At 37.1% G+C, this 18212-nt stretch overlaps 1 protein-coding gene across 1 annotated transcript in view; it reads right to left on the bottom strand.

Annotated features, from left to right (window-relative positions):
* Positions 1-17687, bottom strand: part of LOC107047738 (LIM/homeobox protein Lhx9) — a 41222-nt gene extending 23535 nt beyond the window's left edge. Inside the window, exon 1 of the mRNA XM_015270559.1 lies at positions 17611-17687. The gene's annotated coding sequence lies outside the window, so the exon portion shown is untranslated. The remainder of the gene's footprint in view (positions 1-17610) is intronic.
* Between the last annotated feature and the right edge of the window lie 525 nt (positions 17688-18212).

Below are 18212 nucleotides of genomic sequence, written 5' to 3'. Positions count from 1 at the left end.
GGGGGGGGGGGGGGGTAAAGTGTGAGGGCGAAATGGGCAAGAATTATCTACTTAATATTTAACGAGCCGCGGCATATAGTGCCTCTGCAGATCGTCACGCTGCTTAAACACTCAAATGATTTGCATTGGAAACAATTCTTACGATGGGGACGGGTTGTAAAAAATCCACTCATTCAAATGATTGGAATAATTTGAAATTAAAAAAGATCGTGAAGTGAGGAAGTGAGGATGGAAAATGTTGAACACGGTCTTCTTCGTTCTAAAAAATAAATTTTGAGGAGCTATACATAGTCAAAAATTCATTGAATCAAAATTTTCCCATTAATTTTCTGAAATCGTGATGCAAATTAATCTTCTGTGTTTACACTGAGAAGACAAGGTTTGTCTGGAAGTACGTCTTGACTTGCATTGAGAAGTTCATGACTTGACACCAAGAAAAAAAATCTTACGCCAAGAAATTTTATAATGTCCGAAAGATGAGGGCTATTGGTTCATATTAAGAAAACGAATTCTCAAATCAATTGAAGTGCACTGATAGAACGGATTAGTTATTGTTAACGAATGGATTTTCGTTGGAAGTTGGGGTCTATTCGGTCTCACCAAATGTTCATTCGTTAATAGTTAACGAATGTATATTTGAGGAGCCTTATTTGACTTGACTTTCGCCATTCAAGTGAACCATTCGTTAACTATTAACGAATATTCATTTGGTCATATTCAACTCTACCATTCGTTAATAGTTAACGAATCTCGTTTGGAATAAATGAATCATTCTATCAGTGTGGTTTTTGCATTAAAATATTGTAGAATTGAGATTAAAAAACTGCTAAATGGATGAATTCAATTCTATTTGGTTTGAGAAATCGCTTTTTTGTCATCAAGAAATTGCCCTGGTCTTTAGACAAGTACAAAATTTCTTGACGAAGGTGGTTTTTTTATACAGCAAAAACGAATGCCTGAATTTCATACATCTTTTGTAAACATTTTCCGCCACAAAAAGCGTCGGAATGAAATGAAAATGTGTCTGAATTTCAAACGAACAGGTGCTCAAACAACTTAATTCATTTGAAATTTCAAACAAATTTTCATTTTATTCAGACATTTTTTAGTGTCTGAAAAATGTCTACAAAAAGTGTGTGAAATTCAGACATCCGTTTTTGCTGTGTAGTGTAAGATATTTTGCTCTTGAAAATGTTCAAACCACAAGTTTCTTGATATAAGTAAAGATGTATTGATATTCCTGGAAGAATTGAACTAAACTTCATAGTTTCCATTGATTTTTCCATGAAATTTTGAATTTCCAATTAAGAAATTCCTTAATATTTCTTTGGAACTGTAATGCGATATAAATTTCCAGGAAGTGTACCGGAAATTTCAGCAGAAAGTGTTGAACAGTGAAGCCTCAATTCAATTTATCCCACTGAAATCATTATCGAAGATTAAAGATGATTTCTGCAAATTTGACACAATATTTTTCAACTCAGCAAATCCGATTTGCGCCCTTCATTCATTCTCGTGGGGTTAGCCGTGCCCCCGAGGCCCATCTCAAGTATCAGCAAACTGATCCCTTCAATAAGCAGTTTAACCCAGCAGCTCGTAGCACGCACATTTGACTCAGCATCAGCTACACAAACAAGCATTTCACATTTTATTGACCCAATTGTTCAACTACAAAACCAATCGCAATGTTGGTTTTATAATTTCAGATGAGCCCGAGCGCTTGGGAAATTGAATTGCATTATGAAGCAGTGACGGTTACGGGACATTGCACACTGCGTCCATCGTGGAGAGACGCATACTCACCACTGTGGGGCCTTGACGTGACGACGACATACCCCGTGAGGGGGAAAAAAAGACTTGAGATAGAATCGGGCTGAAGTAACTGCGCGAGGAAGCCTACTGGTCTCGCAGGCCAAAAGATCTTATCCACTCTCATCAAGTTGCCTCCTTTCCTCTCCCCATCATGTCTTCCTACCCAATTGCACACGATTGGAGATCGATTTTCACGTCGTCTCATTTCAATTTCAATATTTTTTTTCCTCGACTCAAGCGAACAGTCAAGAATTTATTCGGTTAAGAAAGTTATTGGGAGTTTACTTAGCTTGAATTGGATTGAGATTGATGTGTTCATGAATTAGTAATTTATTATTGAAAATTGTAGTGAGTTGAACGCGGAAAAAAAATTGAAGTGAGTGTATTTTACACCAGAATCAAGTATATGCATAAACCTGATTCAAGAATAAAATATACTTGATTCAAGTTTATTTTATATTCAATTAAGGTATATTTTTTTCGTGAATGTGAATGTTTCAACAACACAACTTGTATTTTTTAATTTTCTGTAAATTTTAAAGAATTTCAGCTTTTAAAGAACTTAATCTTCTTCTTCTGCTGAAAAATCGTAACCGATTATAATCATTATTATAAGGGGGGAAAATTATACTTTCTACTGAAAAAATGCCATTTGATCGACAATTTGAAACATTATGGATATTTTCAAGAGTTAAGAGCTTCAATGTCAATGATTTTCAATACAGAAAAAAAGTTTTGATTTTCAAGAACATGTCACTGATTTTCAGGAATCCATCACCAATTACGGGGAAATTTGGTGACAGCTTTCTAGAAATCAGAAACGCCATTTCACCAACAACTTCATGAGTTATTGATATTTTTAAAAAACGAGGCTACTTAGCGAGCAGTTTTATGATCATATCAGATGAAGATGAACATTTTCAAGTATTTCTCATTGATTTTTCCGTGAATAACATATTAAAATATCACATAAATCAGTTAATAAAGATCTGTTCCTGAGGATTCCAAAAAATTTTCCTGCAAATTAGAGGTAAAATTTCCCACAGACGCTCAACGTATTCTCCATTAATAAAAACCGCTGCCCTCTTATGAATGAAAAAACCACCTCAGACATAATAAATTTCTCGGTATAACTGAAGAAGGCTAAACCCGTGAAAAATGTTCTAGATAAAAAAAACTCCAGATTCAAATTGTTTTTTTATTCACGAAATGATATTTATGATACTGAAATGCCCCTGCGAGCGTGTAACTCAAGGAATGAAATCCTCATTATTCTTGGGTGAAGTTCACTCTGTGGTGAGCATCCGGCGGCAGAGAGCGATTTATTTGAGCTTCCGTCTCTATCGTTAACCAGGATCGCGAGAGTTGGAAGTGGAAATGGAAGTGAAAGAGGCAGGAGGAGGGGAAGATGCAATGAGTATAAGAACCATAACCAGTTTACGCTGACTATGTACATCAAGTCGTTGCCGTGGCAACAGAGATTTCTAAATTAAGTACTCTAATCAATGAAATTAATCAATTAATCAGTTGGAATGTAGTTCACTGATTACATCAACTCTAATTTAACGACTGAAATTCCGATCACTCTATATAAGTGAATACGTGGAATCCTCAGCTCCTGTAATTATAATATTGTTAATAGAATATTTTTGTAAAAATTTAGTCAAGTTGTGCGACTATTCATGTGAATCCACAAAGTTTTCTTTTTTTGAATTGAGAAAAATTCCTTAAAAGAATAAATCATAAATTCTGTCTCATAAATCGTGAATGACATTTTATGTCACCAATAAAAAAAACATTTATGTTAACATGAACTGACATAAAATATAAGATGAATGGTCTTAATTGGAGGAATGTTGTAGTTCAATTTGTGAATTTTCATCCAATTTAAAATGTGATAAAAAGTTGGACTTTTTGGCTATTTTTATCAAGACAATTCCACTTCTAAAATTTTTCGTGGTAAAAAAATTTACTTGAATTCAGTATATTTTATATCAGAATCAAGTATATGCATAAACCTGATTCAAGAATAAAATATACTTGTTTCAAGTACATTATTTTTGAGTCGAGTACGTAATATACTTGATTCAATTCCATTTTCTCACAATGTAATTTTCAATTGACCCTCATTTACTTATAAATAAAGTTGTTCTTCATCAAATTCATGTAAAATTTTGAAAACGCATTTGAAATTCATTCCAGAAATTGAGTGAGTATGAACTTCCTCACGAAAGTACATAGTGAAAAAAAATTGGAAAAGAAAGAACTAGTGAATTTTGCGCCGGGCGAACATGACAAAATGACGGATCATACCAGCAATCCGATACATTTCCGCATAAATAAAGTACACGACCTGCGTCCAACCGCCGTTCCAATTTTTAATTCTACGGTGAAATAAAGGAAAGAGCATCATTTGTACCTCGTTAAAAAATAAAAAAACCTCATTATTTATTCACAAAACGATACGTCAACGATATCCGGAAATAAAACATTTTGTTTTTTGTTGTTTCACCCAAGATGTAAAATGTGAAACGGGCGAGTTATTGCAGGGGCAGTGTAACATCAGAGGAAGCCGCCCAATGAGGTACACTCCCCTACTGTCTCTCACTATTGCCCGTTCGTGTCGTGTGTACACTGATGCCTCCTCCACCGTGTAACTACCGGACATTCTCGTCTATCCCCACTCCACCTCACCCCACAAGTATTATATGCATTCGGTATTCATTTTCACAATCGTAAGAAGTGGGAACAGAGGCTGACAAGTGAAAACAAGGAAAAAAAAACCTAGTGGTTACCAAGTGTGTTTATTCAGAGGGTGAGAGCCGGTGTCTTTGAGTTCACCGAAGGTTTTCCCCCAATTTGTGGCTGCGATGTGTCAATGGTTATTGTCCTGTTTTAGTTCGTAATAAATAAAGCGTTTGACGTGAGTTAATTGTTGGTGGAGATAAGGGACAAACGTTTGGGAAAAAGGAGGAGGGAGAGTGCACGGCTGGGTTAAGTGGCTGTCGACTAATGACTCTATCTACTGATAATTAACGGACCTGTGCGGCACTGGTCTACGCACACCTACAACTTTCATCGACACTTCAATCTGTCACACGGGACTGAAACTGCAATTGAACTCCGCGATGCGCACACTGTTCAATTCATCCTTATTCGCACGCAGTGTAAAAACTAGTGTCTGTAGGACATTGAGACACTTTTTTTCTCTCTTTTAAGACGATTGTATCCTTCAATTTAAGCCATTTTTCGGGTCTCCAATTAAGGTATTAAGATATGCATTCTTGATATTCTAGCTGTTCTACTTGAGGATCTTTTGTTTCAAAGTTATGATATATCATTGTGTTTTTGAAATAGTTCATTCATTTTTTCTCAATGATCAACACTAGTTTTTTTTATATCCTAACTCCTGAATCATCCAATGGATTTTGTTTTTATTACTCACGATCGCGGAAACGAAATATACTTGATTCAAGTATGTTTTATACTCAAATGGGGGATGAGTGTTTCAATTCGAGGATCATTATTTCGTATCAGCCCAGGTTGTACCGAGCACTGTCAAGTGTACTATAAGGGTCGAACACTATGTGTGAGAATATAAGGATCAAAAAGTGGAGGTTAAAAAATGAGGCTTGAAATATTAGAGTCAACAGCTGGGGGCCTGAATGTAAAGGTGAAGGAATGAAGTTCAGAATAGTAGGGGTAAAACAAAGAGTTAGAATATTGAGACCAAAAAATTAGGGTCAAAATATAAAAGTAAAAAAAGTGGGTGTCAGGCAATGAGGATCAAATAAGGGCTACAAACTGCGATCAAGCATAATATATGACTTATATTTAAACCCTCATAGCCTGACACCCACTTTTTTTTACTTTTATATTCTGACCCTAATGTTTTGACCCTAATATTCTGATCCTGATTTTTTACCTTCCACTTTTTGACCCTTATATTCTGACACTTATTGCCTGACCCTTATATTACACTCAAGAGGGCTTGCTACAACCCGGCCTGATACAAAAGCATCATCTTCGAATTGAAGATGATTCAAGAATAAAATATACTTGATTCAAGTATGTTTTATACTCAAATGGGGGATGAGTGTTTCAATTCGAGGATCATTATTTCGTATCAGCCCAGGTTGTACCGAGCACTGTCAAGTGTAATATAAGGGTCGAACACTATGTGTGAGAATATAAGGATCAAAAAGTGGAGGTTAAAAAATGAGGCTTGAAATATTAGAGTCAACAGCTGGGGGCCTGAATGTAAAGGTGAAGGAATGAAGTTCAGAATATTAGGGGTAAAACAAAGAGTTTGAATATTATGACCAAAAAATTAGGGTCAAAATATAAAAGTAAAAAAAGTGGGTGTCAGGCAATGAGGATCAAATAAGGGCTACAAACTGCGATCAAGCATAATATATGACTTATATTTAAACCCTCATAGCCTGACACCCACTTTTTTTTACTTTTATATTCTGACCCTAATGTTTTGACCCTAATATTCTGATCCTGATTTTTTACCTTCCACTTTTTGACCCTTATATTCTGACACTTATTGCCTGACCCTTATATTACACTCAAGAGGGCTTGCTACAACCCGGCCTGATACAAAAGCATCATCTTCGAATTGAAGATGATTCAAGAATAAAATATACTTGATTCAAGTATGTTTTATACTCAAATGGGGGATGAGTGTTTCAATTCGAGGATCATTATTTCGTATCAGCCCAGGTTGTACCGAGCACTGTCAAGTGTAATATAAGGGTCGAACACTATGTGTGAGAATATAAGGATCAAAAAGTGGAGGTTAAAAAATGAGGCTTGAAATATTAGAGTCAACAGCTGGGGGCCTGAATGTAAAGGTGAAGGAATGAAGTTCAGAATATTAGGGGTAAAACAAAGAGTTAGAATATTGAGACCAAAAAATTAGGGTCAAAATATAAAAGTAAAAAAAGTGGGTGTCAGGCAATGAGGATCAAATAAGGGCTACAAACTGCGATCAAGCATAATATATGACTTATATTTAAACCCTCATAGCCTGACACCCACTTTTTTTTACTTTTATATTCTGACCCTAATGTTTTGACCCTAATATTCTGATCCTGATTTTTTACCTTCCACTTTTTGACCCTTATATTCTGACACTTATTGCCTGACCCTTATATTACACTCAAGAGGGCTTGCTACAACCCGGCCTGATACAAAAGCATCATCTTCGAATTGAAATACTTTAGTAATATTATAAGAAGTTACACCTTACAGTAATTTAGATTTATTTATCATAATTGGAATTTGAAAAATAATATACTAATTGGTAATTTAATTACTCAATTATTGGTTGATAAAATAAGTCGGAATTTGAATATTTCAATTGATGATTGATAGAGCAATTTGGAACTTGAAAATTTAAATTGATGGTTATTTTTGTAATCAAAAAATTGGTGAGTAATATTAACAATTGACTTATTCAAAATTTAACTGTAATTCAAAATTTCGATTATGCCCATGTCTGAATGTACTCTATATCTCTTGACAAAATCCATAATCATTCAATTGTCCGAACACAAATAAACAAGTGAAATTTCGTTCTTAAAAGAATGAGAGATTGGATATTGGATACTGGTGGAGTAATTTTGATTGTCTGACCATTGAAACTGAGTTTATTGGGAAATATGGGATATATCAATCTAAGTTCATTTCTATTATTTTTCCCAGAGCCTAAAGAAGTTAAAATATTTAACACAACGGCGCACTGATATGGTTATGCTTTTCTTCAATATCTCTTCATTTTACACCCACAAACTTGAAAAAGGGTTTTTCAACAGAATTTTTTTTTAAATTGAGTTCTTTATTCTTTTACTGAGATACTAGAATCAATCCAAGATCGTTAGAAAACATTTCAGTAATCGATAAAAATTTTGAAAGACTCCTCTGTCAAACAGGATTTATAAGACAATTGGAACGATTACGAAAGGAGAGAACGTTTAGAAAAAAAATCTTGTAGAATTTCAAAGGAAGAATTTGATTAATGCTGATCATTTCTGAATTACTTCAATATCTTCCGCGCAGTTTAATGGGAAACGTCGTTTACTGAAAAGCCCGGGATCGATACACAAACAGTCGCTGAAAATTGGGTTACCCGAAACTGCTCTTGAATGAATTCGTTTGTATTATAAAAAACCGAATTTACGAGGTTTCGATAAATATCCCCGTCACATTGACGTAACACGAAACATCTGAGCCTCCGCTGTCGTAAAATAACAAAAAAAAAACAAGAGTAAAAAAATGAACGGATGAAAATAAACGAGGATTGGAGGAGAAAAGTGAGACGTCGATGTGTGACCTTTTGTGACGGAATTCTTGATAACGATGAGGATAATACACACTCGTAGAGAGACCAACATTTGAGATTAAATACACGTGTGTATGTGGAGAGCCGAGAGTTCGAGATCTCATCCAGTCACAATCTCAAAAATAGCGGCGTTCTCTCCTCATCATAAAGTCCCCGATTTTATGGTAATGTTCCAGGTAACCCACGACGGCGATATGTAACGCGTCAGGTAGGAGGGCGTCGTCTCCTCCTCCACCTGAATATTCAAATATTTCCCTCGTCTTCTCATCTCGCGCGAGCCAAAAGACCGCGCACCATCGGCGAAAGAGAGACGCATTCCTCGTGAGCAATCGAATAAAGTTGAATTCGACGGGAATCGAACACAGGGCGCTGGGAAACTTGAATACTCGATGGTTGGAGTCTCGTCATATCGAGACTTGAATTTTGCACGCTTTACCGACTTCATTTAGACCGGGTTCTGTCCCCTCCCCTCACCCACCCAGCGAATACACGGAGAGAAAAATTCAATAAAAATTACCAGAAAAAAAAGTAAAAATTACGAATTACGTTTCGAAACGTAATCCGCGAGCGAAGTGAAATTCAATAAAAAGTGTGAGTCGGAACTGAAATTGTACGAATCGCCACGTAAATTCTATGATTTGTTCCGTAAAAATTAACCACCCTTCTAATGACTCACCGCTGTGGGGACAACAAGTCGTTCCGTAATTTTTCCCGAATTCACGGAGAGAAATGTTTCGTAACAATGACGGAACTCACAATTCACTCGCTGGTCACGGAATCGCCTCAGAAAATTTAAGTGACGGTATCGTAATTTTTCACAGGCGATTCAGATAAAAAAAACGAAATGCTCCGGAAAAATTCCGTGACAGTTCCGTAAAATTTCCTACAACCACATTTCGTTCCGGAATTACGGAAAAGATACGTGATTTTTATTGAATATTTCTCTCCGTGAACGATTGAGAAATTTTATGGAACGGAACGTAAAAATAACTCACCAGCTTCATAAAAATTGTTGAATGTTCAAGAATTTTTGATTTTGGAGGCATAACAAAAAAGATGAACTGTAAGATTTTACTTCTTCGGGAAAAATTACGTGACAGCTTCGTACTTTGTTCGGTGATGAACCTGAAAATTCACTGAACGTTTTAGATTTCTTCTCTTCCATTCCTATAAAAATTACCGGAAAACGATTCCCCGTTGCGAATTACGTGAATTGTTCCGTAATTTTTACAGAATATTTCTCTCCGTGTAGAATAAGAGTCCTGCATACACTGTAGAAAAATGTTTCCATAAATTTTCGATACACTTCTTGGAAATTATTATCACGTGATAATTTCACTGGAATTTCACGTAACTTTGTCATTAACAATGCACAAATTGACGGGTGAATCCATCACACACAGAGAGAAATGTTCAGTAAAAATTACGGAACTCACAATTCACTCGCCGATTACGGAATCGCCTCAGAAAATTTAAGTGACGGTATCGTAATTTTTCACAGGCAATTCAGATAAAAATAACGAAATGCTCCGGAAAAATTCCGTGACAGTTCCGTAAAATTTCCTACAACCACATTTCGCTCCGGAATTACGGAAAAGATACGTCATTTTTATTGAATATTTCCTTTCGTGCAGGGAATAAAAAGTTTTGATTTTGACGAACATGGAAAATTGTGAAATTGAGCAAGTGTACAATTTAAAAATGCAATAATTTTGTCAAGAATTAGTCACTAATCACTAATTCAAATATTCCATTAAAAATTCATAGAAATTAATCAATGAAAGCGATAAACTTTTTTATGACGAGAGGGCCTGTGACATTGCAGTGGAAATATCACTTGAAAAAAGAAGTAATCATGCTGTTCAGATGAAATTACTTCTCTCTGCCTTCTTCCGAACGCTAAATGCAGTCTTCAATCTCTTGAACTCCCCAAACAAGTAGAATCGTCTTCAAACTTGAAACAATGTCCTCAGCGTCAGGAAAATATTTTGGAATCCAAGAAAATGTGAGGACATTCCATATGCTGAAGGTTAATGCACCCTCAAACATTCACCCAAGGTACTCGCGTAACTGTCATCAAATGATACTCATAACTCGAGCCTAGCTTGTCAAGATAACCATCTTTCTCAACTGTTTCACATAGCCCTGGTATTTTCCACGGTTGGAAAAGACGTTACACACACGCTCATATCGCCTTGGATATCTTTATCATCTGTAGGCCCAACAAGACGTCCTCGACAAGGTCCATCTCACCTCCAACGACAACCTGATAACGTCCGTTTAACCGTTTAACCGCCCCTTCCGCTCCTCACCAAACTCGTTTATAACGTTTTCATCGGAGGTATGAAGCTATTTCGTTGGGAAGGTGAGTGATAACATTAATCTGGAATTTACATATGGTGCATAATATCGGAGAAAAGGGCAGGGTGAGCAGGAAAATTTATCGAGTTATAATACCGAGAGTCAAAATATGTGGCCATTTCCTCTCCTGTCCTATCGTCATTGATAAATAGAGCGTTGGGCACTTCCGTTGACCGTAAAAAACGGAAAAAAAGGAGAAATAAACTAGGCGCTCGCCATTCATGCCCAACGGGGACCACGTGTGTTGGGAGGCTCTCGTATGAGGCCCCACACACATCTCTCTCCTCACTTTTTTCATGGGTGGAGGGCGAAAAAGAGGCGCCATATATCCTGCAATCTAATACGTATCGTTGAAAAAAAAGGAGAAATGAGAGACCCAAAAGTCGCACGCTTCGGCGTTATTTATGCTTTAACACGGCGCCACGAGATCCTCCCCCTTCGGGGATCCACTCCTTGCAGTGGTTTCTAAGATGTATATATGCATAACGCATAATTGCCTTCTTCGAATGCAGGAGATATGAGTGTTTTTTCAGAGGAGGACCTGTTTGGGTGATGAGGAGACGAGTCAAATGATTCTCGTTGGGTTCAGTGGTGATGAAAAAAATGGTTTATTATTGATGTTTTGGTTTTCGCGTGGACAGTGAAGAGGAGAAGTACGAAATTGAAGTGAACCGAGGGGAAAACTATCGATTTGGGTTCCCAATCGTCACATTTTTTAATTAAATTGTGTGAGGAGAAGCTGGAAGGATGCATACGCAATCCAGAAAAAGATGAAATTTTAATAGTTACTCCCTAGAGAGCAACATTGTATTCCATTTTGGGAAGGAAACATGATGGAATTTTAAATTTTACTGATTATTCCCCGAGAATGGACATAATCAGAATGCAGTATTTGGCATCACGTGATGAGCTGGAAGAAGTATTACATCGAATATTATCCAGCAGATTTTCATGCATTTTGAATTGAAACTTCAAAGGCTTCAACAGCACGTGGAAACTTCTGAAATTCAGTGATTTCATCATTCATTTTCAGGGCAATGTGACTGATTTTCAGTAATCTATTCCTAATTTTTCGAAATATATCACCAAATTTCAGTGATAGGAACCAATGATGATCATGGTTATTCTAGTCAGTCTCCGGTATTACCAATAATTGGTGATAGATTTTAAAAATCAGTGACATTTTCCTATAAACCAAATCTTTTTCTACAGTGTAATCCAAATTATATGTTTAACATATGAATATTTTTCAAGAGTGTGTTGATATAAAAATTAATCATAGAAATATTTCATATGTTCTAAATGTAAATAAATTGATTCCAACAATAAAAAAATTAATTTAAGCAGAATTCATGGTTTACTAGTCACTTATCACAAAAAGTTTTGGAATTAATACTAAAATTCAATTGAAAAAATTCAAATCAACTGTTGAAATTCCATGGAATTTTAAAAAACAGTCCAATTTCATGATCCTACTATAATAATTCGTTACAACCCATTTCTTAAATTTGTTTTCAATTATCGCAGTTATTCTCACAATAATTTTCCTCCCTCCCTCCGTCCACGTGTGAAGTTTTTTTCACGCTCAGCATACCCAAAAATCAAAAGAGCCGTTTTATTTCTCCAAAGGCGTGAAAATTACCCAGTGAAGGTGGCAAAAGTGCCGACTGGCAGTCGGTGTGCCACCCTTCGACAACGGTAGAAACAATTTTAGTTAGTACAAACGCTTGACACGAGGCATTTGACATTTTTGTACAAAAAAAACCAGGGGCATTCCCTGAATGAGGTAGGGAAGCCAGTGTCGCGTTAACTCCGGCCATGCGAATAAAAATCCATGCGTCGCGAATTGCCGCGGGTGGATCAAAGCACCTCCCCTCCGCCCCACACAGGCACTCGACAGTCAGAGGTCACATATTTTCTTTATCCCAATGAGTCAAAGACCACTCGAGATACTGTAAGTTGTGTGAAATAATTTCACTCAGCGGAGAGTGAAAATATTTGGATTTTCTTTTTACTGGATGTGTAGAATTTTGGAGTAAAACCCGGAGAAAAAAGTTCCTAGAAGGTATTGTACACAGAAAAAAAAACTCGAATTGAGTATAAAATGTACTTGATTCAAGTATATTTGATACTCAATTGGGGGATGGGTATTTCAATTCGAAGATGATTGTTTTGTATCAGGCCGGGTTGTAGGAAGCGCTCGTAAGTGTAATATAAGGGTCAGGCACTAAGGGTCGAAATATAAGGGTCAAAAAGTCGAGGTTAAAAAATAAGGATGTGAATATTTGGCTCAAAACATTAGGGTCAGAATATAAAAGTAAAAAAAGTGGGTGTCAGGCGATAAAGGTCTAAATATAAATCATATATTATGTTCGATCACCGTTTTGAACCTTCATTTTTTTACCTTCACTTTTTGGCCCTTATATTCTCACACCCAGTGTCTGACCCTTACATTACACTTGAGAGCGCTTGGTACAACCCGGGCTGATACACGGAGAGAAATTTTTGATAAAAATTATCCTACCGTTCTGTAAAAGTGTATTATGAGTCATTTTTTCCTCATTTCTATTCCGAAATTTAGTAAAAATTAATGTGATGATCAAATTTTATTCTACGTTAGAGAAATTTTATCCTGATAAAAATAAAAATGACAGTGCCGGTAAAAAATTACTGTAACGGTAGGGTAAAATTTACCAACCGTTCTAGAATTTTTGTTATCTACATAAAAATTACTGGACTGGAAGAGTAAAATTTATTATGCGTCAGGATAAAATTTCTCTAACGTAGAATAAAATTTGATCATCATATATTAATTTTTACTAAATTTCGGGATGAGGAAACGATGACTCATGATACACTTTTACAGAACGATAGGGTAATTTTTAACAAAAACTTCTCTCCGTGTACAAAATAATCGAATCCCGGAAAAAATAGACCAAAAGAAATTTTTAAGTTGGGTGAGTCTCAGCACGTTTTGGGTGTGTGGGCTCTTTTTTCCTGGTCTATTTTTCCGCCTACCGAAATAATCATCCTCGAATTGAAACACCCATCGCCCATTCGAGTATAAAATATACTCAATTCTAGTATATTATCTTTCCGTGAATTTATTATTATCATAAGCAATTAGAAGATATGTTTAGAAGACTTACTGTAAGAAAATATAAACAATTAAAAAGATAAAGAACTAAATCAGTAGCGAAGTGGTAAAACGTTGTAAGTTAATTTTGACTATTGACCAGTTTTCACTAAATATCTCGGAATCTAAGGGAGATGGCAAAATTTTTATTATAACCTTTTTTGTAGAGCCGATTGAGAGCTATAACAAATGTAATTACGAAAATTTCGCTATCTGCATTAGATTCGGAAATATTCCTCAAAAACTCAACTGAGAGATACGTCGACTTGAACCGGTTTACCACTTCGCTACTGAAATAGATAAAAGGTTCACAGAGGATTGTCGGAGAAATTTCCTTACAATGATTTAAAAATCAATACCGTCGACGGTGAGAGGAGAGTCTGCACGTCACCAGGAGAGTCTGCACGTGGGGTACAGCTCCCGGGGTACAATGCGACACGGTTGGAGAGGGAAGTCCATGAAACTGCAAATATCTAAAAACTCGAATAGTGTATATATGGCAAGGAAAATAAATAAATATTATCACAGATTGACAAATCACTTCCAGGTAAATTAGAAATTGCCTTTCCCGATGACAGCAGATAAGAAAATTTATAGGATAGACTGTGAGCCGTGACATTAAACTGTTGTTAACACTTCATTTTTTCTCTCAATTAAAGAAAAGCGTGGGGACAATAATTAACCCGCCGGGGATTGTGCCGCGGCGGCAGCGATGCAAGAAATGCGTGCCACCCACGCCGAGTCCCATTCAACAAGGGGGCAAAGGTTGCTTATTCACGCGTCGAGGCGCCACTGCGGATGGTTATTTGCACCAGACCATGCGCCCCCCTCCCCACCCCCTCATTCGTCGCCAATCAACACCCCCCTTCGAGAGACACGATTTAGAAACAAAATCCGCAAACTCGCCACCGCCGCTGAAATCCGAAAAACCACATAAATATCATTCACTCTAGACAATCCCATGAATAATTCATCCGCACAAATATGAAAGTATGACATACAGTTATTGGAAATACTTATCCAAACGTGTCTAGACTCCCCGCGGTGATTTGAATAAATGAAAATAGTGAAAGAATATCCATAAACTATCAATAGCGTCATCTAATCAACAAGTCTGTCTCGAGAATCAAATTTCATTTAATAAAATGGGAGAAATATTAAAAGGAAGGGTTATGTCATGAGTGTGATATTTTAATAGACCCACGTCCCTCGATAAATCATACGAGCCACACTCTATTCCCGCACGCATTCGCATAATAAAATCCCAAAGTTTTCATCGTGGGGATGAGATATGACGAGCCCCAAATGGTAAATTGAAATAATTCTTTTTTGGGCCCCGAGGGGCTGGAGAGGGGGACGAACGACCTGGGCGCGAGGCCAAGTGCACACGGGGCCCAGAAATAAAAATTAATAAAAAAAAACCTTGGGGAATGAGAATGAAAGGGGGAGAGGGACATGGAGGGAGGAAGAATGAATCCCGTGACGACGCAGCCGTAAATCGAGGTGAGTTGATGGCGCATTGATTGCCTCTCGCATCTCATCAAGCGCGTTACAACCTGAGAGCTTCAATATAAACGCATGTACAGATCTAATCCCCCGAGTGGAAATTTCACTCAGTTAACTTGGATCTACATTAGTTTTAGGTTCAACACTGGTCAAAATTTATTGATTAGACTTTCGGATCAGGATCTGATGAGATTCTGAATGGAGTATCTGTATTCATTGTGGCGGGTTGAATTGTGATCCTATTCTGATCAGTCAAATCTCGTCTTGATCCGTATCGGATCCGGTACTGTTCAGGAAGATCGAATCCTAGAATTTTGACCAGGCATGGACCCAAACAAGCGTTACATTTCTGATCCAAAATTGATCAAAATCAATTTTCGCTGGTCAATCTCTTATTCTATCCTCATTTGAATTTCCACTCGAGCCCTTTACTCTGCCTTAATCTCCTCCAGTATTTCGATGAGATTTTTTGAGGGGTTGGGTAATGGACATTCGGGGCAGATTTGGACTCCAGAATGCAGTAAAATTCACCCAGTAACGTGAGTCGTTTTAATTTCAAGTGACGAAATTAATGTAATTTTATTGTGGCTGTAGTGGTCACGCGGGGAGTGTGTGGCTCCGGCGGTCATCCAAGCTAAGCAGCGTTCAGTCTGCCCAGTACTTGGATGAGTGTCCGCTTAGGCACACCTAACCGCGTGGGACTACAGTCGCTCGGCACGAATGTAGGGAACCACGGTGCCTATTGAGTCAGTGTGACCAATGGACACAGTGGAATCCCTGCATTATCGGCTGGCTGCACGACTGAGGTTTTCCATGGTTTCCCTGGCAGTCCAATCCCGAATGGGGTGCAGTTGGGGATAAAGTAAGTCGGCCCATGGTGACGCAGGTAGGGAAGGGAACAAAATGGAAAAACCCGAGAGGGTATACATATGGAACCAAAAATAATGTAATTTTATTCATTTCAATGATATTTCTGGTGGAAATTAAAGAACACCTGTACGGAAAACATGTACTTGAGTTGAGTATATTTTATACACTGTTGGAAAAAAATGATATTTCTGGCTTCACTGACAATCCAATAAAATTTGAGAATTTTAAGCAGCAATAAGACGAGAATTCCTTAATTCGTTTGAATTTCTAATCTAGTATGAATATCCAGGGCCAAATTATATTGAATTTTCAGTGAAATCTGAAATTTCATGATTTTTTCCCCCCCTCAATCGCTGTCAGTGTCACCGTCCTGAAAATCCAAAAATATATTAACCAGAATTTTCTGGTATTCTGTACATTTTCAGGATAATGGAACTGAAATTTAAATTTCTTTTTTATTTTTCCACGAAATTCTGAATTTTTAATGGTAATTAAATTCAATAAAAATTTGCAAAAAGTGTTTCGGAAAATTTAGACAAAATTTTTTAACAATGTACCAGAATTACGTCTATGCATAAACCTGATTCAAGACTAAAATATACTTGATTCAATTCGGGTATATTTTTCTACCATGTATATTTATTTTAATGAAAGGGTTTTGATTGTATGAAATAAAAATTCATTAATAAATTCATTCTTTTCAGCACCACCACAATGTTTCCATAAATTGAATAAAGACTTTTTTGCATAAGTGTAGGGCAAGTGACAATATTTACCGATCTTTTCTTCAAAATTAACGTAAAAAAAAAATTCAATACATTTTCATTTTGCCGCACGATTAAATTTATGCGCTGATTTTTGCCGTTATTTATGGATAACAATTCTTATTCTCCATTTGTCTCCGCGTAGAATACCAGATTTAATTCTTATTTTTCCAAGTAAATAAAAAAAATACACTGAAATATCATAAAAACGCACAAAGATGTTTTCTTCCCCTAAAACAACCAGATAAATTTAATAATTCAAATAAAACCCTGAAAATTATTCACTAAAAATTCCACTCGAAAATCATCAACAGCATTTAATTCTTCCCAAAATGAATTACCAAAAACCAACAAATGAAAACCCCAATCATTCAACCTCGCCCGTCTATGAATGGTGTTCCAAGGGGGCGTGTCAGTCCCCCTGATCCATTAGTTGGCGACTGTAATTTACGTATTTGTTCTACGGCTTGTAAATCTCCTCATCCCCAAAAGGCAAAAGAAGACCACTGCTTAAAAAAAATCATCAAAACAGAATAGCAGGAGAGAGAGAGAAAGAAAGGGAGAGCGAGAGAGAGAGAGAGAGAGAGAGAGAGAGAGAGAGAGAGAGAGAGAGAGAGAGTGGTGAGGTGAAGCAGGCGAAGACGCGCGAGGAGCCAATATGGATAGGAATGCGTGACGTTACCATAATATTAATAGTTTATTTACCGATGCCCATACGTCACAGAGTTGGCTTTTGCCAATGGGTTAGGCGCATTGGTTCAAGCCTAAACGTGAGATGGCTATGGCAATATCTCCCCCCCGTTCCACCTCACCTGGTATATGGTTGCCTGGGTTATATCGGTGCTCCAGGCTAGTATCACTAAATATTCCAGCGCCTCGCCAGGAGAGAACTCAGCTGACAGGGTTGAGGAAGCGAGAAGGCAGAGGTCCACCACTGGCCAGCAGAACTTGACTCTAGCCAAGTTGTCAAACGGGCAATATTGATGGCAGGATATGCCAGTCGTCTCTCTCTCTCATTCACTTCGTAAAATCCTCTTCGTGGAATCTATATAACATTTAACCTTGCGGGCATTTGCCATTATTCCCAACAGGTAAAACGTTAACGAGAAATCAAAACTCAATGTATATAAGCAAGATTAAGTGCAATTGATTCGTGATGATCAGGGACCTCGTCAATTCTACCCTCGAAGCTCTCCGCAAATGCGTGGGCAGAGCCATCTTCCCTATTTCACTTTTGTTCTCTCTACTCTTCATAATTCGTCGAGCAATTGGTTGAGCAACAGGAAATAAACATTGTTCAGTGAAAGAAGTAATTACGAATCATTATTGCGTGCGTCTTGGGATACGAAAAACAAATGCCAGTGGGGATCTCATAAATTTTTACACCGAAAATTCGTGAGACCTTGTGAAATTT

This window comes from Diachasma alloeum, unplaced genomic scaffold, assembly GCF_001412515.2.
Source record: "Diachasma alloeum isolate Michigan unplaced genomic scaffold, Dall2.0 Dall_scaffold_78908, whole genome shotgun sequence".
In the NCBI taxonomy this organism is placed as follows: domain Eukaryota; kingdom Metazoa; phylum Arthropoda; class Insecta; order Hymenoptera; family Braconidae; genus Diachasma; species Diachasma alloeum.
This window is presented reverse-complemented; position numbering and strand designations above follow the sequence as displayed.